Raw genomic sequence first — 8,550 nt, 5'->3', positions numbered from 1 at the left:
CGTGAGCGGGACCGGTGGTCGGGGTCCGCGCGAGGCGGCAGCGCCCTCATGCTCGCACGCGGGTGGGAGCCTCCTTAGAGAAGTGCTTCGCGGGCTGGCTCAGAAGGATGTGGGGGCAGCGACATGGAATTTACCACGTAGAAAGGAAGCAGCAACTTTCTTGAAGAACACAGGACGGGGATCCTACGCAAGACAGGATGAACGCCCGTGTGCAGATGGCTGAGGCGTACACGCCATGCTTGGGGGCCTCCCAGAGGCATCTGACCGACCGCCACCGGAAACAGGATGCTGGGCTAGGTAGAGCCTCGTGCAAATGCCGCAAGGCTCTTCTTACAGAATCCCACGGAGTTGCAGCAAGCAGCTCGTGCTGAGGCACCGTTACCTTGTATATAAATCAAGATTTTGTGAAGTGCCCAAAGAGCTTTGCCTGTTGGGCAATACGGATATGTAAATACAAAGCTTTGTATGTAAGCCAGCTAGGGTATACAGTATGCAAGTAATGAAGTACAAGTAGCTGGTGCCATTGGTGGTTTGTATTAAGATACAGAACTGTTACGATATAACAGAACCAGTAGATGGCATTGCTGCCTGTACTGGAACATTGCCATCTTCGTTTGCGAAATACGGTGTAAGTTCATCAATGAGCAGTGGGACAAAAATGTTGAACTACTCAAGAAAGGGTCGAAAGCCGTTTTCTCTCCAGCATAGAACCCTCCCATTGAAGTCCCTGATGTTCTCTCACCCCATCCACTCTTTGTCCTCAGTATTCCTTAAAATTTATGCTTTTAAAATTTTTATTTTATTCTTTTATTTATTAAAGTTCGCTACCACCCAAGAGCCAAAGCTGCTTTACTCATTTAATAAATGATTAGTCAATTAGTCCTGCTCTGTAACCTTTTGTGATATATTTTAAAAAGAACTTTTAAAAAATTACTGGCACAGGAATTTTTTTTGCCAAATGTTTCTAGGATATGAAGAGACCCTTCCCCCACCCCCAAATGTTGAAGTTGAATTTGGATATGTGAGAAAGCTTACATCAAAAGTTTACATCAAAGTAAATGCTTTGTGACAAAACTCTAAACCTGCTGAATTTAACTACAATTTAGAAAAAGTGGCCGCCCTAACAAAGTTACTGGGAAGCTTGACAACAACAACAAAAAGCAGTATATACATTTGCAAACAGTTTGCAATGAGTGAGAATAATTGACGTAGGGCTTGGACTACAAACCCCTTTGATGTTCCATGGGGTTGAAAACTACTATTGTGACAATGAGCACTGAAATTTGCTGTTTTATCAAAACCCTATGATTTTGGCAGACCACTATACTTTTTCTAGACTTTTAGGAGTTCCCTTGAAGGTATTTCAGGAGGGTTAACAGTGGCAAACCAACGTTCAGGAAATCCACAGATGAAATGTTCCAAGATAACTTCCTCTGAAACCAGTGTTCAACTGGTATTGCTTTTCCCCTTCCTGCTAGTGGTTCAGCTGCAAGCTGTAATCCAGAATTTTAAGGGCTGTGTCACCAGTGTTGAAACAAGGCCTGGGTTCCCATTTGGACCAGTAGCAGTCAAGCCTGGGACCACTGATGCTTGTAGTATTAAACATACTAGGAAGTAAGCTGCATCAAACATAATGGCTGTGTTTGCACTGTAAGCCAAACTATAAATTAGCTACACAGTTCATGGAACAGCCAATGGTGTGCCTGACAGACGATCAGGCTCAACTGGCATCTTCTGTCTGACTTCTTGCTCAGTCCCTGGCTGGTGTCTCAGGCCCCTTCATGGCAGAACCTGTCTTGTCTCCGACTCCACATTCAGATCACTATCAATTTTCATTAGCCACTGGGTTGTTGAACTTTTATTTCATGTTTAGAGCCACAAAAAGCATAATGGAGGTCATTTTTTCAGTCCCTGAGAACCGCACAACTGCATGTATAATATTTTTGCTTTTTGTTTTTTTGCTATTTCATAGATAAATCCTTAGAATTCTCCAATCATATGCACTATCATCTGCTCACCTCCTGTTTCCGCTGACAAAAGGAACCACAAAATGGAGTAGGCAACATATAGGGAAAATGACAAGCCAAGATTGCATATACATGAGTTCCTGCATCAGAAAGGAGAGATACTGTCTCCCCCACTTTTAACATCTTTTCGAAGCACTTATTGCTGCAGTTACTGCAGTTCCCTGGCTGTCCTAAAAATGCCAAAATCTGCACAAATGTAATGGCTGGGAAGTAAATGGAGAGGAAATTTGTGAACCTGTTGGAGCACTGCAATAACTGCAGCCAAAAGTGCTTTAAAGAGGAGCTGTGAAAAAGGAGGGAGACAATCTGCCTGTGTGTTGGAAAAGCTGGAGACTTGGGGAAGCCCTGGAGAATCAGAGAAGACTAAAATGTAGAAGCTCAACACTTAACTCTGAGAAGATTACATTGCAAAGTGTTATCTTCCCTGCCCTCTTGGTCTAAGCAGTTGAGTGTCCATCCAGTAGCTTCCCAGCATAGCCTAAGATCCATCAGAGTCTGAGTACCGAGGTCCTCTGGCCTCAGTGCTTGGGCTCTGAAGTCTGCGCTCACCCCCACCTGAGAGCTGTGCTTGCTGCCCTCCAGGTCACAGCTGGGCCTCCAAGGAGGGAAAGGAGGCGAGGAAGCTGGCTTCTGCCAATCCCAATTGGTGTGCAAGCTTCTTTTCCTTCCTCTCGCTGTCCCTAAATCTAGACAGCTAAAAACAGCCGTCTGGAGAAAATGCCTGGCGTAAGGAGCTGCAGTAGTGGGAATCACCAACACCAAGCTTCATTCTGAGGGTGGGATGCATGTAAGCTTCTAAGTTCAGCAGCTTAGATAGATCTGCCTTGGATGCAATAGCATTGTCTTCTAAAAACTGTAAGCAGAAAATAGGAATAAATGGCAAATACTTCCATGGATAGATATAAGACTCCCAGTACAGGTACTACAGATCTGTACTGAGACTAGTGCTTTTCAAAATATTCATAAATGTTCTGGATCTGGAATTAGGAATGAGCACCTAAGTGGCCAGGTTTGCTGACAATATCAAATTATCTAGGGTGATTAAAACAAAAAGGAATGTGAGGAGCTCCAAAAGGCTCTCTCCAAACTGGGAGAATGAGTATCGAAATGGCAAACACAGTTCAATGAAAGCAAGTGTAAATGGAGGCAAAATAATTCAGTTTTGAGTATAAGCTAATGGGATCTGAGCTGGCGGTGACTGACCAAGAAAGGGATCTTGGGGTGGTTGGTGCTGGACAGCAAAATGGAAATGCCACCCCAGTGTGTGGCTGCTGTGAAAAAGGCATACTTCGTGGGAGGCATAATTAGGAAAAGAACTGAAAATAAGGCTGCCAACATCATACTCCTCGTTATGTAAATCTACGGTGCAATCGCTCTTGGAAAATTGAGTACAGTTCTGGTCTTGGCACCTACAAAAGGATATTAATAGAGCTGGAAAAGTGTGGAAAAGAGCAGCTAAAATGATCAAGTGGCTGAAGCACCTCCCTTACGAGGAAAAGTTTTAACAGCTGGGATTGTTTAACTTAGACAAAAGGTGAATAAGGAGAGACATGATAGAGATCTAACAAAATTAGGAATTGTGTAGGCAATGTGGAGGAGGAGACTTTTCCTCCTCCTCCTCCTCCTCCTCCTCCTCCTCCTCCCACAATACTAGCATCTGGGCTCATCCCATGAAGTTGATCAGTGGAAGACTCGGAACAGATAAACCTGCTTCACACAGAATGCACACGTAAAATATGGAAAGTACTTTTGCATGATAAAGTAATGGCTACCAATTTGATGTCTTCAAAGGGGGACTGGGCAAAGTCGTGGCGATAGGGCCATCAGTGGCTACCAGTCAGAACGGCTATATGCCAGCTCTGGTATTAGAGGCAGGATACTTAGGAGCCTCAGTTGGTGGGATGTACACATGGCAGGATGTTAGTACACTCTTGTCCTGTGAGCAGCTGCTCAGAGTCACTTCAGCATGCTGGACTAGGTAGACCTTTGGTCTGATCCAGCACAGCTCTTTCAGTGTTCTCATTTTCCCAGCTGCTCTCACATGTTCCTTCCCTGTTTTCTCCCCTGACTGGTGCTGTTTGACTAACAACTCAGCAAGTGGTGCCAGGCAACTATGTGCAAATTAGCCTGGATGCAGTCTTGCTTTATCAACCTGTTGTACAACACTCTGAGGAGGAGAAAAAAAGAACAGGTGGCAAACCAGGAACAGTTGCTCCAAAGTGTCATTTGAATATTTGCAGAGGGGCTGCTTGGCAGTGGAAATGTGAGATCCCAAGAGGGCCTGTGGAATTCTGGTGGAAAGTGTTGGAGATGCAGGCAGGTGGATGGGACTTTTGGCCGTGTGTGGTGGACTGGTGATAAAGTTGAAAGTTTTGGGGGCTGATATGTACGGAGATATGGAAAACTGTTAGAGTTGACATTTCTACGAGTCCTAGGAATATGCTTTGGAATATGGTGTCAGAGATTTCTTCAGATAATATGTCTGAATGATTTGAATGTATCACAGCTGCAGCAGGAATTGCAATTGCTTCTAGATGAAGGGCAGTGGAGTGCCCCACAGTTGAAGACTAGACAGGTGGGTTGGCTGGGTGTGCAGTGATGGCCGCATTGGCTAGTTGTGTGGACAGTAGACCGACTGAAGAGTTTGATGGTAAAGAGAAATTCCACTGTGTGTAGTTTGATTGATGTAGAGCAAAAGGAAGCTCGCAGAAGGATTGTTGATGATTTGTGGTTGATTTAAGGTGTTTGGAGGATCTGTTGATTTGGAGAACTATGGCTATCTTTTTTGCAAGCCTCAATAGGTTGCTGATTGACAGGGAGACTTCTGGCTTTTGGGGGAATTTGCAAGGTTGTGGGTGTATGTGTTATATTTGTGTAAGATCCCTTGGCATTCTTATTTTTCTTTTGCATTTTTCTTCCTTTCTGTACTTTTCTTTCAAGAAAACAATTGAAGAAAAAAACAAACAAACAGCAGCATGGGGCTTTGCTGCTTTTGCCAAGCAACTTGCTAGGAGATCCTCACACTCCACAGTGAAATTGTTATCTCAATTGCTATCACAGCAACCCTCTGTGGATCAAACCACCCCTAGAATAAGGCATTCTACTAGAAGCAGTCGATGTTTGGACAACAGAACAACTCACCTATTGTGACTAGTTACCCACAATTGTTTGTTGTGCCATGCAAAGCCAGCCACTATGACTTATTTTTGAGTAAAAATGTACAGAATTGTGCTGTTAGGTTCATGGGGTTAGGAGTGTTGGCTAGAGTAGTGAGTCCATGTTCTTGACTCTTGGAGAAACCCTGTGCCTGGAAGGAATTTAAAACTGTTACTGTAATATTAAAAAGCATGAAGATAGCTCTCAGCTTCCTTACTTTCTCAGCAAGAACGCACTTGGGCAGGAAAAATGCATGGTAAATGCATATAAATACCCATCAGCTGTGCATAATGTCAAGAAAGAGGCATGCCTGTGAGCTCCCAGGGGAAAGAGAAATATTATATAAAACTCTGTTACTCACAGTCTGGCTCAAGATTATCTGTGATATTTGGCTATGTGGCAATTTGGCCTGTTATTTCCTATTTTGAAGGAAAGGCATTTGGCTTATAGAGCAGATGGGAGAAGAATGAAGATAATTTCCATTTACAAATCACTCTGCTTGCATTCTCATGACATGAGTAGAGTGGGGTTTTTTTTAAATCAACATTCTAGTATCCAGGGCAGGCTCATTAACAAACAGCAGCCAGGGAATCCAATTACATTGTTCAAGTCACTTTTAAACAATGACTTAAGTTTCCAGTCAAAGTGCCATTTAGACACAAAATAGGTGCAATTTTCAAATCCTTTGCCCGCAAATTTGCTGCAACTAAGCCTACTAGGCACACACACACGTTTTCACTTGCATTTTCTGCAGCAGTGGTCATGTGCATTGTGTGTACTCTTGTTTTTCTAGCAGATGTATGAAAAATATAGTTTCTACTAGTTGTGTGTCTGTGGTTTATCAGGGAAGATGGAGACTCTCACAGACTCACACTACCTGACATACACACAAACACAGAGAGAGAGATAAACACAGAGGAAAAATTAATTTGGATTCTACCTTCAGCCTTCCTCTCTTTTGTGGTTTCAATAGGAAAGGTTTGACTGCTGTTTATCTACCGCCTTCATTTTCCTCAACTAGCATACACAGAAAACAGCAGTGATTATTAGTCACATCAAATATTTCTAGAGGTGAGATATTTTAATGTTTAAAATGAAACTCCACATGCACAGCATCTGAAAAATAACAATGCATTAGCATCCTACATTAGACAATGCACATTGGAGGTCTATGCATTTCTACTTCCTACAATGGAAGGTGTAGATAACAATACAATCTATAGCTGTGAGGAATAAACAGATTCATGTGCAATAGTTAATATTTTCTTCAAGACTGCTTGATTACACTGGCCACCTGATGAGCTGATATTAATGTTGTAGCCATTAAAACAGATGGGACACAGGTAATTCCTGCCCAGAAAATTCCATGAAACTGGAAATTTGCAAAGCAAAGAACTTAACCTTTCCTGAGATTCTGATTATTACTGAAAGACAGGGAGTACAAGGCAGAATATACCCTTGTTCCTTTTGCAGTTCAGGGCAAATTTGTATCTTCCCAGTCGGGTCAAGCAGTGCATGAGCATTTTAAGGAAAAGGTCCGTTTTGAGACTCAAACTGCTCTTAGTGCAGCATCTCCTGAAATGAACCATGCTGTTGAAATGCACAATTCCTGGAATCCATCCTGATTGTACCTTTGCAACACTAGCACATACTGAAACGATGGCCCCAGACTTCCTAGCCAAGGTAGGGTTCCTATCTTGTCCTCTGGTCGAGGCCTTTCATACTGTTGCGCTCCTCAGGAACACCCTTTCTGAGAAAAAGACAGGGAGATAGACAGACAGATGCGTTTGGCTTCTACAACAATTATGAAGGTCCATAACACTTTGGGACCAACAAGGCAGCGCTCTGGAACAGGTTCTATTGTGTTCCATCTGTCAGAGGCTCTGCGGGCTTCCTACCATTCCGGATCAAGACTCTCCGGCGCTTGACTGGCAAGCGAACAGCTGCTTTATCTGCTTCTGGTTGGGTGACCGTGGTGATGGGAGTCTTAGGAGGAACTTGGCCCTGGCTTTTGTTCATCTCATCCACAAAAGACTCCACTCCCTCGAAGCGGGTGGTCAGTTCTCCAAGCCGTTCCTTCAAGGCATTGAATTCTTTGTACAAGTCATCAAGGGCATCAGAAAGGGGTTTGATCCTGGGGGAGGGTTAAGGAGGAGGACTGTAAAACATTATCCTGCAATTACCTACACATGGTCAGCCTTTAATCCAAAGCAGGGAATTGCAGCATTATGACAACCCATAATATTTAAAGAGAGAAGCCTCCTGGCTAGATTCACAGCTTAAGGGAAGGACAACATCCTCCCATTCCCACCAAATGGCATGGGGAATATCCAGACAGAAAGATAAAGATTGGTCTCCTAAAAACTAGTCACCCAAATGGGGTTTCACTAGAGTACCACATGCATCAATCGATAGAGATCTATATTATTTCACTGGTCTGACCCACAAAAAGTACAGCCCAACAGTCAGGCATACCCAGATAGAAGGCAAACACTACCTGATTTATCAAGTGTCTGCTGGGCTGCCATGTGTGCCCTACACATCTCAAATTGTGCAGTTCCTCTGTTGACTTCTCAAGTCAAAACAGAAGCCCATTTTGCTCGGCCCTCAGTCTGCCCTCCTGCTACTATTTACCTTCCATAGTCAGGCAATACTGTTTGGTGATCATGGAGGAGAAGATTCTTGATCTGAGTCATGATAGCAAATTTCCAGTTGTCCAGGACAATGGTGAGATTGGCACATCCTTTCATGTTAACCTTTTCAGCTGAAAGAGATGAGAACACAATGTGAGGACGAGACACAATATAAGGCTGTAATACTGAAGAACACACCTACTTCTCTAAGATACTGTACTGCTGTTAATCTCCTGATGTGGAGAAGGAGCACTTACCCACCATTTATATTAAAACTCAAATCATTTGTAAAGATAACTGCAAATAAAACATACACATGAATTCTACCCTGAGACAAAGGATATTAAAATTATAAACTGTACTTTAAAAAACTTAAGCACTTACCCTTTCCACACAGGTGCAAGATGGAAAGAAGCTTAGCAAGGACACAGCTACATTATACTGTACCCCCTAATATATCTATACACACACACACAGTTGAGAAAGTGATGTCCTATTAATAATGGGAATGTTACCATATTTATTGGCAAGTTTGCATGTTCCAGGGAGACAGGAAATAAACAGATTTGCCTTTTTTAGGCATTCCTTTTTGGGACATTTATGTATCTTAAAATGAAATGCTTGTCTTCCTGCAAATATATCCATGCTGACAGGTTAGGGAGATGAGGAACAGATTTATAGGCAGATTCAAAAGTGCTCACAGGGGCCCTAAAACTCTGGAGGATGTGGAATTT

This window comes from Varanus komodoensis, unplaced genomic scaffold, assembly GCF_004798865.1.
Source record: "Varanus komodoensis strain SLA01 unplaced genomic scaffold, ASM479886v1 scaffold84, whole genome shotgun sequence".
In the NCBI taxonomy this organism is placed as follows: Eukaryota; Metazoa; Chordata; class Lepidosauria; order Squamata; family Varanidae; genus Varanus; species Varanus komodoensis.
This window is presented reverse-complemented; position numbering follows the sequence as displayed.